Genomic DNA, 14897 nt, shown 5'->3' on the forward strand with positions numbered 1-14897 from the left:
TAAAGTAAATTTCTGAATCAAGAATATATTTTGTTTAGTACTTATGTGGCGAGCATAAATTACACTGGCACGCTTCTAAATTAAAGAGTTCCCTTTAGAAAGAGTTCAAATTAAGCCCTGATTTTATCCCTGTTAATTTCAAATCACCTTGCTAATACAGCTAGTTAAACAATGGCTGACATTTACATTTACGGCATTTAGCAGACGCTTTTATCCAGAGTGACTTACAAAGTGCTGACAGGGGTGGGGGTGGGTTGTAACACAGCTTTAAAATGTGTTACAACTAAAGATTGACTGAGGTGTGACTGCAAATGTTTTTAAAAGAAGGATCTGATGAGGTCACAAAGGACAAGTCAGTTAGATCAGTTGCAAAGGCACATGATATCTGCCATATAACACACACACACACACACACACACACACACACACACACACACACACACACACACACACACACACACACACACACACACACACACACACACACACACACACACACACACACACACACACACACTCCTGAGTAAAACAGAAGGTGGATATGAGTTATGGTCAGTCAGAGAGAGAGAGAGGCAATATTCTGGATTGTTATTTTATTTTATTTTTTAAACTATTTTTGAAGCATTTTGCATGGTGTGGCCTCTGTTTTTCCTTCTTTTGTCTAATTTTTACAACTTACCCCAGTATGTGTTACAACAAGGGAACACAATGTATTTGACATCAACTCACGAGGGCTGTGATATTTGAATTGAAGTTTGAATTGATGCCATTTGTAGTAAACAAATGGGTGTACTTTGTATAAAAGTTTGAGAACTCTAGCTCAAAAATTCAGTGAGGTACAGGTGCTGAAGCAAAAAGTGTTACAACCATACCCGGTCTCCCCCTACAGAAAAAATGGTGTTGAGTTAAACAGTACATTTAGGACATCATTATACATTTAGGAAATACACTATTTTAAATAAAAGTACCAAATAAAAGTTATCCTAAAAGCATTTAAAAAGAGTATCATGATGCCATATAAGCTGAAATAGCCTTGAGTTTCCACTCCATGTCCTCAGTGTAATGACCTCAGACGGTGAGCACCTGCTCTTGCTCAGTTTACACCACCCTGGAGACTTACACTGGACGACAAACAACGTGCACAACAAAGTAATATCCCCCGCCTGAAGGACCCAGGAGTAGGATTCTCACCTCGATTTGAAAGGACATGATGGTAAAAGACAACAAGCTTGCAGACGAAGACCTCTCTGTGACTAATGGAATGAAAACAAACATGGCCTTTTGATGGATCACACTGTTAGGCAAACATCTTCAATAAAAACTCTTATCAGCACATTCATTCCTTTTTTGTCACTGACTAAAATTTGGCTGAGAGAGAGAGAGAGAGAGAGAGACAGAGAGAAATGATAGCAATGGTAGCAAGGCCTGACCTTGGTATAGAACACTGTGTAACTATTAAGATAACTGCCAAAATCACTCTTAAGACAACATAACTTCCTCATTTGTTATCTGAGCATCTTGACGGGAATAATCAAGGCAGTGAAAATGTATGTGGTCATAAAGCTTTCTGTACACCAACATTGTTCTTGAGAAATGGTTGCTCTGTTATCTCGTCGGGTTCACAATTACAACGTGCATTGAAATCAATCTACATCACTACTTTATTTAAAGGATATATTAAGACAAGGACTAATATTGCAAAAAACTACTAACTCATAACATACTGGCAACTGAAGTTACACTAGTGCTTTCAATTCCCCATATCCCCGTGGGTTTATCTAATTCCCTGCTGGTCAGATGTAAGTTTTGGCTTAAATTTAGATATATGAGAAATCCTGTTTCATGAACTATCTGTCTAATAAAAAACTTGTCCCATCCATGCTGCACACACATGGCCTCGTTACATCCCAAATTGGTGCACACTTCTCATATGAACTTACCTGACCGTTGTTGTCTTTGGGAGATTTATGATGTCCTTTCATTGTAAGACATATGAGATGGTCTGATGCACACTAGTGCTGAGCCAAAAACAATGCTTGTGAATCTAGGTGCTTGTGAAAGGTGTCAGTTAACTCAGAGGTGTTCTCTGGATATTTTTTTTTGTGTAAAGTCACAACTTCAACACCTGAATCTATATAAAAGGTATTTGTTTGGGTATCACTCAAAGAAATAAGAACAAGCCCGTGTTTTGTTTAGCTGTGATGCCCTAACATATGTATAAATGATTGTTTTGTTTCTCTGTTGTGCTTTGTAAGGTCTTCATTGTACATATTTGCAATGCTTAATTGCGTCATAATAATAATTCTCTTCTTCCTACTATGAAGAAGAGCTGCACTATGTTGCAGTGGCCGCTCTATTGCGGCAGCAATATGCTTTCATTGAAGTGCACACTTGTGAGGTTGAACGCCAAAAATAACAAGGGCTTTTGTTGGCTCTGGCATCTTTCCCACACTTACAAAGAAGTAAATAAGATTGTTTGAAGAAAACACCCAGAGTTTTCAAGGAGGCTCACAGCACCACCCCACGGCCTCGTTTCTGTAAGTGTGTCCACATCTCACTACTGATGAAGTCCACATATCGTCAGCTGCTGAAACAAGTCAAAGCTACAGGGAGAACAGAGAGTGTGTGTGACCTGAAGTGGCTTTCAGCGCACTGACTGGAACATGTTTAAAATGGCAGCCACCAGGGACTGACAAAATGAATATGCAACATCTGTCACTGGATTCATCAAGAAATGTGTAGATGATGTGATGAATTTGCATACTTCCAAACGAAAAATTGTTAACGGAGAAGTCTGCAGTCTGTCGAATGAACGGGATGCAGTGTTCAAATCTGGCAACAGTGAAGAAATTAAGTACTAACGATATTTCAGATAGCAGTTTCTATATAGCTCTCTCCCCATTCAGACATTAGGACTTATAAGACTAGAAAAAGTGAAGTGCTCAACTGTTGTCTTCGCTGTAAAATTTTACAGCCACTGAAATGAAATGACGAGCACTAGGCAGACTCTGAATTCATAATGCAGCGAACGCACGCAGGCAGTCAGTCAGGGACTGGCATCGTACCACACTCAGTGACAACGGCAGGAACTTGTGGGTCTAAACCAGGGGTGTCAAACTCAAAAACACAGTGGGCCAAAATTTAAAACCTGAACAAAGTTGTGGGTCAACATTGAACAAATGAACCTTTTAATATGGACTGAAACAAATTTCGCTTTAACATTGAATATGGAACAAGCAACGCTTATTACCATACATTATTTATAACTTAATAGTGGAGACATGCAAAATCAAATTTCAAATAAAAAAACACATCAATGGCATTCATTTATTTAAAAAAAATAAAAAAAATAGAAAATTATTTTCTATTCGCAGCCTTCAAAATAAAAAAAATTCCACTGGCTAATAATTTAAGAAATAAAATAAATCAATCAACCATTCAAGCTAATGCCTGTCACATATGAATCCCGTCCCGCTGTCAGTCCTGTCCTTGTCTTCTGTGTAACCTTGTTTAGATCCGTTCCCCAGATAGTCCAGTCCGTGTCTTCTGTTGTTCACCTTGTCTTGTCTGTCCCTCCTTCCTTGATTTCAGGTGTGTCTAGTTTGTCTTGATTTTGTTTGGTACTTGTACTCCCTGTGTTTGAGTCCCTCTTTGGAAGTCATTGTGTTAGTAATCGCTGGTTGTTCGTATTCCTGCCTTGTAAGTTGTTCTATGTTTATTGGCCTTGTTCTGAGTTCTTGTATTTGTTTTTCCTCTGTCTTTTGTATTCTGAGTCATCCTGTCTGGTTATCAGTTCTTGGTTTGAGATAGTTTGTATTTTATTAGTATGCCTCGTCACCCTCTTACCCCCTATGTTAAGACTCCAGCCATTAAACCCTGCTCTTCTCAGCTTTTGTGTCCGCCTCTTAGCTCTCATTCGTTACAATGCCTTGCAATGGCAAGAAAAGTGCATACAGAAAACGTTAATTATTGCTCAGTTTGCTAAACACAGATCTACTCTGATGTGCCCAAACCAGATGCATGTCATCTCCTCTTGGATGCTATTTCATCAATGTTTGGGCTCAGGCTCTGAGTTGAGGAAATCCTGTCTTTTACATATGTAAACAGATATTCTGCCTCCCACTTGTCCAGAAGGCTCCGGTATTCTGCCGTTCTTTTCGCCATTTTTGGGAAGGGATAGCACAGTGTCTGTTGTAGTGTGAAGTCGCTATGCCTAATGTCACAGAGGAGAGGGAGTTTCTGGGTCCTGTCCTGACTGACGCGCCAAAACAACAGCAGGGCATTATGGGATTTGTAGTGTTAGCGGTGAATGCGCTGTACAGTATAATACCGGGAGCCAGCTCTGGTAATCATTTGGTATTGTCTCACGGGCCAAATATAATTACAACACATTTGGCGTGGGGCCAGATTGTGACACCCCTGGTCTAAACTGTGACTGGAAGAGGAAAAAACAATGAGCTGCATGTGAACCACATGAACCAATTGGAGGAGGAATGGGGCGGAGCCTGTGAGTGAGAGTGGAAGGAAGAGGAAGTGTGTAGAAGTGGGTGTGGCCCTCTGAGGCTGGGACCAGCACACCGTGGCTGTGTTGGAAATAGCCTACTACATAATGGATACTGCATACTGCACTCAGTATATACTGGATACTGAATACTGGTCCTCGTAGTAGTATGCAGTAGTTTCCAGTATGCGACAAAATCAAAGCATAGGGTCATGTGAACATAGCATTGCATGATGGGATGCAGTACACCACAAAGACAGCTCTGTTCACGTACTGGAATATTTTGCGGAAGTAGTATGTCATCCGGGAATGTTTCGCGTACTGGAAAAATTATTTTTATTTGCATACTGCATACTAGATACTGATTTGGGGCCCAATCACTATGCCAGTAGTGTGTAGTAGGCTATTTCGAACACAGCCCATGACAAACATGATGTAAGGCAGTTTTTCTAAAGAACAGTTTTTAGTGATTATTAGTAATTACTACTTAGTAATAATTAATACATTTAATTGTATTTAATTTAATTAAATAATTAATTAGTAATTTTTTATATTTTTTTAATTTATCAATAACATAATACCAATATTGTCATGAAGCACAGTGCAGTTTCATTGCAGTACAATGTGGTAGATTTAATATTTTTATTATTGTCAAAAAGAAATTTTACACTGTCATGGCATGTCTGTAGGTTATTTTAGAATGTTAAGTTGATATTAACACAAGGTATGTACAAACTGAGCAAAACACCCATATAGTAACTGTTAGCTGTTAGCACACTAGCAAATAATTGCTGAGTCTGATCTGGACAAGGGGATAATTTGTCCATTGAATGAAACACTGGCAGCTAGTTTCCACAGGTCATTGTACCCCCTAATGTCCTCAGGTTCCTTTCAAAGCGTCTTTATAATTTCTTTGTCTCGTTTTCTTTCTTCTCAATGAAGTGAACAAGCTTCTTAACCCACGTAGTCTGAGGATTCAGACAAATTCTCTCTCCACTCACCAAACCAGCACTGAGAAAAGAAAACATTTAATAATTGAGGTTTAACTGTTATTCAGGATTTGTTATTCATGATTGTAAGGAACTTTAGGAAGAAGTAAACACAAGGATTAAGTACCAGTAGAAGAATACATTTACTTTCAGCATTTAGCAAATGGTCTTGTTCAGAGTGATTTATTGAAGAAATCCTCATGCTTGTACATTACATCAGAGTCTAAGGAGACCGTTAAGCTAGAACATTATCAGTCATCAGACCCTTATATATATCAGAAATCCTTAACTAAATGTAAAATAGTTGCTTATCACTCATTTTTAAATGAAAGTCCAACAATTGTGTATCCACTTGTTCACAAAAAGCTGTGTTTATGTGCCAAAATAAAAGTTAATATTACACATGTATAAACCAAACAGCCATTTGGCCCTAAGAAACATTGTGTTTTACATGTTTCCGGTGCTAAATTTGTAGGAACAGCTTAAATAAATGTGTCTCTTTCAAAAGGTCATTCTACCTTTTCATTATTTTAATTTCCCCACACTTACATGACTTCTGTGTTTTTGCAGTGAGGCCCCCTGGGGACGACCTCCACACTTCGGAGGCTGTGGGGAGGGATGACCCTGCTCTCCAGCTGAACACACATGCAGCGACTGCTGTAACCTTTCCCAAGAGGCTGCAAAGCTGAAATCACAGACGCCACAGCTTAGACGGGGCGTTGTGTAATCACATTTAGACAGGGCATTATACAGTCACACTTAGAGTCATTCTAATATTATATTATCACACTTGAGTCATTGAAGTCACACTCCAGGACTTTAATAAGCTGCTCCGCATAAGAACATCTGCTAAATGCAATGAATGTAAAATCAAATATCGTACAGCTAACACATGAATTTGGAAATTGTGTGTGTGTGTGTGTGTGTGTGTGTGTGTGTGTGTGTGTGTGTGTGAACCACTAACGTGTGTAACCATAAGAATCCAGCAAGGGCAAAGGGCAAAATATCATTAGAGAGAGTTCATGAGTGAGGAGCTCCAAAGAAATAGTGATGAAAAGGGAACTGGAAGTGAGACGTTGCAAGGATGAGTGCCCACGATTTATTGGGTAACCAGATGAAGAAGTCACTGCCAGGACATACGCTGTTTCTGTTCAATCTAATGAGATTTGTAAAACAAATTAAAACAGAACTAGGTGGGTTGTCACCATTTCTGTAGAATTCAAAGCTCTAGTGTAATACAGTGAACTTTTAAAATAGAAATGCAAATAATATGAGATCTTCCTTCAGACTCAATCAAAATAAGATCATAAATGTTTTCATAAATGTATTGTTAAGGTTTAGCATTTGTTCTGCCCATACACATAAGAGCATTCAGTAAAATAACTGAAAATAACTGAAATCACTGAAAATAAAAATGTAAATGTAAATCTGTAAACACTGTAAAACATATTATCTGTAAAAAAAAAAAAGTGGAATCCATACTATCCATTATGGCTGATAGTATTTAAGCAGTATAAAGCTATACAAATATCACAACAAACGAAGTAATAAAAAAGATCATTAATATTTGGCATTTTGATGGATTTTATGCACTAAAAAATGAAAGCCTGTTACTTACCATAACAGAGAAGGCAATTTGTGATTAGAATGAAAAGGAAAAAGGACCTCATGGTGTTATTTGAGATGTTGTCTAATACAGCTAAAGAAACGTTCTCTTTATCACAGGACACAAGCTTAAATCTTTTATAAACAACAATCATATGACCATTACAACAGGGATTTTTGTGTACTTCCCTTAGGCTGTGTGTGTGTGCACATATGTTTGTCCATGCAGCTCATGTCTAAACACAGCAGTAGTTTCACTTAAGCCGTTCACATGTTAATCAGCCGCATGAGCTGTGTCTCATATGCACTTTTACGTGACATGGGCCTCTAAGTTCCTCTAAGTCCCTCTGGACTTTTTTTAACACAAAAATTACACAAGTACCTCATGAATGTGTGTGTGTGTGTGTGTGTGTGTGTGTGTGTGTGTAAGCCTCAGTACTTTAGATGCCCTAATAATCCTGTTTCAAATCTTGGTAAGCTTGGTAATTGAGGAGTCAATTTGTGTTTAAGAGGAGTCAACTCCACACACAGCACTGGGGACTCTTGATAATAGAGGAGTCAGTTTGGGTGTTTAAGAGGAGTCAACTCCACACACAGCACTGGGGACTCTTGATAATAGAGGAGTCAGTTTGGGTGTTTAAGAGGAGTTAACTCCACACACAGCACTGGGGACTCTTGATAATAGAGGAGTCAGTTTGGGTGTTTAAGAGGAGTCAACTCCACACACAGCACTGGGGACTCTTGATAATAGAGGAGTCAGTTTGGGTGTTTAAGAGGAGTCAACTCCACACACAGCACTAGGGACTCTTGATAATAGAGGAGTCAGTTTGGGTGTTTAAGAGGAGTTAACTCCACACACAGCACTAGGGACTCTTGATAATAGAGGAGTCAGTTTGGGTGTTTAAGAGGAGTCAACTCCACACACAGCACTAGGGACTCTTGATAATAGAGGAGTCAGTTTGGGTGTTTAAGAGGAGTCAACTCCACACACAGCACTGGGGACTCTTGATAATAGAGGAGTCAGTTTGGGTGTTTAAGAGGAGTCAACTCCACACACAGCACTGGGGACTCTTGATAATAGAGGAGTCAGTTTGGGTGTTTAAGAGGAGTCAACTCCACACACAGCACTGGGGACTCTTGATAATAGAGGAGTCAGTTTGGGTGTTTAAGAGGAGTTAACTCCACACACAGCACTAGGGACTCTTGATAATAGAGGAGTCAGTTTGGGTGTTTAAGAGGAGTCAACTCCACACACAGCACTAGGGACTCTTGATAATAGAGGAGTCAGTTTGGGTGTTTAAGAGGAGTCAACTCCACACACAGCACTAGGGACTCTTGATAATAGAGGAGTCAGTTTGGGTGTTTAAGAGGAGTTAACTCCACACACAGCACTGGGGACTCTTGCTCTGAGAAGGTACCAAATCCCAGATGCGATACAGTTTTTGACACAGGTACGACTTCAACTAAGGTGTAAAATTGATAGGTAGTTACAATTCAAAACAAATTATTAGCGTGTGTAAGTGTATTTGTGTAAGACATAGTCTGTATGTATCTAATGTTTGTTATGCAACGTAACTGCACAATGACCCCGACCCCCCCCCCCCCCCACAGTTAAAAGAGGAAGTATGTAAGATGTGCTTGGTCATCTATTCAGAATCACCACTGATATCTCAACCACTTTGAACATGTGTCCCCACCACTCACGAGCTGACCTTAATATATCAACACTGACTATTTCATTTTGTAAGAAGTATTGTGTGCAAACACTATGCAACTTGTAATTTTTTAACAGTGTGTCTATGTCTCGTCACATTGGCCAACCCAAATTCCTCCATCGGGCTAGTGTTGTGTACACGTTCCTGTGTGTTGGTGTGCTCGTCAATGTTAGTGCTTTTACCTGTCCCTCACCTTGTTAACGTTATATGTTGCACGTGTGTGTAGTGTATTTAAGTGTGCATGTGGGCTGTCTTTTGTCAGCAGTTGTCCTGACTTATATGCGTCACGTGTAGATATTTGTTTGAATAATAAGATGGAAGTAAAAAGACGTCCCTTGCATGTTGTTACATGCCTGTAATCGTCATTTGGTTTTATATACACTACAAATAACCTGTGATGTGCAATATTGCATTGCTGTGGATCTGATGACTTTTAACCTTTGTGTTTAAGATTATTTCTTTCTGAAACAACTGCAAGGTGATATTTTAACATATTCTCACACATTTTAACACTAATATATTTTCTTTTCAATGCGGTTAAAGCAAAGATGCAACATATTTTTATTAATTAGGGTTAGGGTTGCACGCATGACAAATATATACATAAACATACACACGCAACCCCCATGTTTATTTTCAGATGCAATATCTTTGTTAATAAAATCTGCCATTAAGACATTCAAATTATTGTTTTTTTTTCCAAAATTAAACATAAACTGTCAAATTAAGAGCACAATGCTATGCAAATAAAAATAATCCGTAAACCTTAATGTGGCCCCCAGTGCTCTGCCTCACCAGTCTGTTGACCTGTTGACCCCTGACTCTGCTCTGGCTCCAACCCTTCATCAAACTCACCTCTCCCCTCTTCCTAATTCTGGAATCATTTTATAACCCGTGTAAACCTCGTAAACCACAGCGTGGTTCTTTTGTCGGTTAAGTTTCAAATCCATGTTTTTCTAGTCTACTGCTGTGTTGCGACTCATTTGTTTGTGGTTTCCCATTCCTGTCGAGCTTTCTGTAGCCAGTTCGCCCTGTTCATGTCTAATTTCCCCCTTTGCTCTGTTTGTTGCTGCTTTACAATTGCTCATTTTGTTTGAATAGCCTGATCCAGCCTTGGCCATGACATATTACCCAATTAAACATGATTCATACACGATTCAAACAGGGGGGTTGGCCTACTGAACTGAGATATGTGTGAGACAAAGCAATTGTCAATATTGTTATGGCATTTGACATGTGCTCATGTCCAGATGCCCACATACAGAAGTGCTTTATAACCTCTATGAAACACACATTCTCATGTGATAACAGATCATCTAAGGTTAGTGTGAAGAATACCACCAAGTTCTCTGGCCATAGTGAAAAACAGTAAACAAGTAAAACAAGTTTAAGGGCTTAGGGGCTCCATGAAGTGGTGTCTTCTGTTTTCATTATTAAGACAGCTGTAACTCAGCTGTACAGAGCTAGCTAGCTAGCTGAATATGCCTTGAACAGGCTAGTGAAAATCTCTTTAATGTGCCATTCACCACACAGATAAAACTGAGTTTTTCTGCGGACGTATACTTTGAGTTGATAGTTCAAATGTCAATTGAAAAAAAGACGGTATTTTGGCAAGTGGGTGAGTTTGGGCCAATTGTACAAGAGTTTCTTAGAACCTGAAAACTATCAGAAGGTAATATACATATATATTATACATGTGACGGGCAGGGTGAGCGAAAATAAATGGAAGCGATCACGCCAAGTCTCAGGGAAATAGGATGGTTTAATATGTAAAGTGCGCAAACCAAAACCCGTGAACTGATCCGAATTAAGGATATAATAACCAGCAGTCAACTGGTACAAAGACAAGACATATATAGACGAACAAACGACCCTCAGGTGAGACGGATCGCGGGCTCCGCCCACCTGAGGGACGAACACAACGCCACACCCACAGGACAAGCTGCTGCTGTAGACGGGGGCGACCAGTAGGGGGCCGCCGTACCGTGACAGATCCCCCCTCCAAGCCGCACTCCCCTCCACCGGCTGTGCGGCCTACAGCAGCAGCACACAAAACAAAGGGGCAGGCAGGCAGGGACAAGGGACACACCCCCTGTAGTCCCGGAGCTGAAACACAAAACAAACACAGGTTAGCTCACCTACCTGGGTGGGACCCTGGACCGACTGGGCCGTCAACAAGACAAAACCACGCCCCGGTCGGTCACAGGGCCCTCACGCCCTAACCGGCCTTAAGCCGCATAGCCCCACAGGTGCGAGGACGGCGGGCCACGGCTCCGTGTCCGTCCGGGGTGTATGTGTGCAGGTTACCTCCCTGGGGCGTGGCTAAGTCACCTCCTGGACCTACCTCCTCCCGGAGCTGGCCCCTGCCTTCTGCTAGGGGCCACCCCAGCCTCCTGGGGAGTCAGCCCCAGCCGGGGCCTGACTTTACGAGGTGGACTCCTCCACCAAACCCAGGAGCGCCAGAGACCGAGGCCCAGAGCACCCTTATCGCGGGCTGGGGAACAGCCCCCAAGGGCCTCCTGGTCACCCCGAGCAGGAGGGAGGATCTCCATCTTCAGCAGGAGCTCTTCGGACCAGAGCCCTATCGTCCCCAAACATCCGGGGGCCCCAGCCCTCTAGGGAGGGGCTCTTTCCGACCGGGCTCCGGTCACCCCACAACATAAGGGGGCTCCTGCCGGCTGGAGACCCCCACAAGGTCCAGGACTGCCACGATCCACCGCCAGGGAGAAGCACCTGCACATAAAACACAAAATGCACACACACACACCCACACACACCAACACAAAACATAGACGCGCACTGCCCTGATCCCCCTTACAATGGGGGAGGGGTCTCCGTCTTAGCAGGGGACCTCCACCTGCTCAGGAGAACCCCCCACGTTCCTGGTCAGGGCCTCCCTCAGGAGCGACGCCCTCCGTGCCACTCCCCGTGGCACGGGACCATCACTGGTCCACCCCCAACACACACTCAAGGGGGAGGAGCATGTGTGGAATTACATTCAACATAATCACGGGCACGCAAGAACACCACACACGCAAAGACTAGACAAAAACGGTGTACAGACGACGAACGGACGAGACCCACACATGCGAGCTCGGTTTAAACACATAACAGCGACGCGCCGCTCGTGTTCGCAGTCACTCCCCACATGAAACACAACACAACGGGGAGCGAGGCGACAGTGAGGAGCGGCTTCCGCGCTTTACACAAAACATTAAACATTCAACACCACGAGCACGCACACTGATCCAGACGCCCGTTCACACGTACACACTTTACACTCACACAACATGAAGAGTTTCCCGGGGAAGACGCCCCGGTCTTCGCCGTGCCACTCACAACACTAATGCACGGCGAAGCTCTTCACACAAAACACCACGCAGACAAACACTTACCACGAGACATGACCACGAACGAAGGAAAAAGCAAAGGAGACTGGCGGCTTCCGAAGGTGGCTGGTTATTCTGTGACGGGCAGGGTGAGCGAAAATAAATGGAAGCGATCACGCCAAGTCTCAGGGAAATAGGATGGTTTAATATGTAAAGTGCGCAAACCAAAATCCGTGAACTGATCCGAATTAAGGATATAATAACCAGCAGTCAACTGGTACAAAGACAAGACATATATAGACGAACAAACGACCCTCAGGTGAGACGGATCGCGGGCTCCGCCCACCTGAGGGACGAACACAACGCCACACCCACAGGACAAGCTGCTGCTGTAGACGGGGGCGACCAGTAGGGGGCCGCCGTACCGTGACAATACATATATACATATATATACATATACATATATATTAATATATATATACACTGCTCAAAAAAATAAAGGGAACACTCAAATAACACATCCTAGATCTGAATGAATGAAATATTCTCATTGAATACTTTGTTCTGTACAAAGTTGAATGTGCTGACAACAAAATCACACAAAAATCATCAATGGAAATCAAATTTATTAACCAATGGAGGCTTGGATTTGGAGCCACACACAAAATTAAAGTGGAAAAACACACTACAGGCTGATCCAACTTTGATGTAATGTCCTTAAAACAAGTCAAAATGAGGCTCAGTATTGTGTGTGGCCTCCACGTGCCTGTATGACCTCCCTACAACGCCTGGGCATGCTCCTGATGAGGTGGCGGATGGTCTCCTGAGGGATCTCCTCCCAGACCTGGACTAAAGCATGCGGCAACTCCTGGACAGTCTGTGGTGCAACGTGACGTTGGTGGATGGAGCGAGACATGATGTCCCAGATGTGCTCAATCGGATTCAGGTCTGGGGAACGGGCGGGCCAGTCCATAGCTTCAATGCCTTCATCTTGCAGGAACTGCTGACACACTCCAGCCACATGAGGTCTAGCATTGTCCTGCATTAGGAGGAACCCAGGGCCAACCGCAAAGATCATATGGTCTCACAAGGGGTCTGAGGATCTCATCTCGGTACCTAATGGCAGTCAGGCTACCTCTGGGGAGCACATTGAGGGCTGTGCGGCCCTCCAAAGAAATGCCACCCCACACCATTACTGACCCACTGCCAAACCGGTCATGCTGAAGGATGTTGCAGGCAGCAGATCGCTCTCCACAGCATCTCCAGACTCTGTCACGTCTGTCACATGTGCTCAGTGTGAACCTGCTTTCATCTGTAAAGAGCACAATGCTCCAGTGGCGAATTTGCCAATCTTGGTGTTCTCTGGCAAATGCCAAGCGTCCTGCACGGTGTTGGGCTGTGAGCACAACCCCCATCTGTGGACGTCGGGCCCTCATACCATCCTCATGGAGTCGGTTTCTAACCATTTGTGCAGACACATGCACATTTGTGGCCTGCTGGAGGTCATTTTGCAGGGCTCTGGCAGTGCTCCTCCTGTTCCTCCTTGCATAAAGGCGGAGGTAGCGGTCCTGCTGCTGGGCCTCCTCCACGTCTCCTGGTGTACTGGCCTGTCTCCTGGTAGCGCCTCCAGCCTCTGGACACTACGCTGACAGACACAGCAAACCTTCTTGCCACAGCTCGCATTGATGTGCCATCCTGGATGAGCTGCACTACCTGAGCCACTTGTGTGGGTTGTAGAGTCCATCTCATGCTACCACGAGTGTGAAAGGACCACCAACATTCAAAAGTGACCAAAACATCAGCCAGAAAGCATAGGTACTGAGAAGTGGTCTGTGGTCCCCACCTGCAGAACCACTCCTTTATAGGGGAGGTCTTGCTAATTGCCTCTCATTTCTACCTGTTGTCTATTCTATTTGCACAACAGCAGGTGAAATTGATTCACAATCAGTGTTGCTTCCTAACTGAACAGGTTGGTTTCACAGAAGTGTGGTTGACTTGGAGTTATATTGTGTTGTTTAAGTGTTCCCTTTATTTTTTTGAGCAGTGTATATATTTTGAAGACCAAATTGTAAAAGAACACAGAACCATATCTTCAGGGAGGCCAGAGTGATTAACAACACACAATTTCATCACTGGGAATTGGAGTCTCACAGGAATGCTTTATATGGCATGCTTTTAGAGACACGATTCTGGCTGCATATCTGAATTCCAAAGCATATGAGTAGAGGTTATGGGGTGGTTATGGGGTGGATGGGTGGTTGCCTCCTTATATAAATACATCACAACGACCAATGGTCCCGCCTGACGGACAGCAAAGGGAGGGAATACAGATGAGACCAGCTGTTACCCCACCAGCTCCAGAGTGGCAGTACTGGATGTGTGGGCAGTTAGGACATTTTCAAATAAACTGCCCAAATGCACAAATCAAAGCTCATAGGGCGGCCTCAGAAGGAGTTGTATTGACAGGGCCTGGAGAAACCGGGGGAGCATGCACATAGTAGCCACAACATGGCCATATAGACCTGAGGTTGAACCAAATGTTAGTTTCAAATAATGGACAGTAACCTATACTGCTGCTAAATGATAATGGAGCTACTTAGTAATGTATATGCTGTTGCTTGAACATGTGCCTAGTAATATATGGACACAATGTCACGCAGATGTGGGACTTGTGCGATCTGCAGGACTCGTTCAAATACAGGTCAAACTAAACGTTCAGCTACTGTGTCAGAGTCCACATTAGTGCATCAGCACGTAT

This window comes from Brachyhypopomus gauderio, chromosome 14 (assembly GCF_052324685.1).
Source record: "Brachyhypopomus gauderio isolate BG-103 chromosome 14, BGAUD_0.2, whole genome shotgun sequence".
NCBI classification, from domain to species: Eukaryota; Metazoa; Chordata; class Actinopteri; order Gymnotiformes; family Hypopomidae; genus Brachyhypopomus; species Brachyhypopomus gauderio.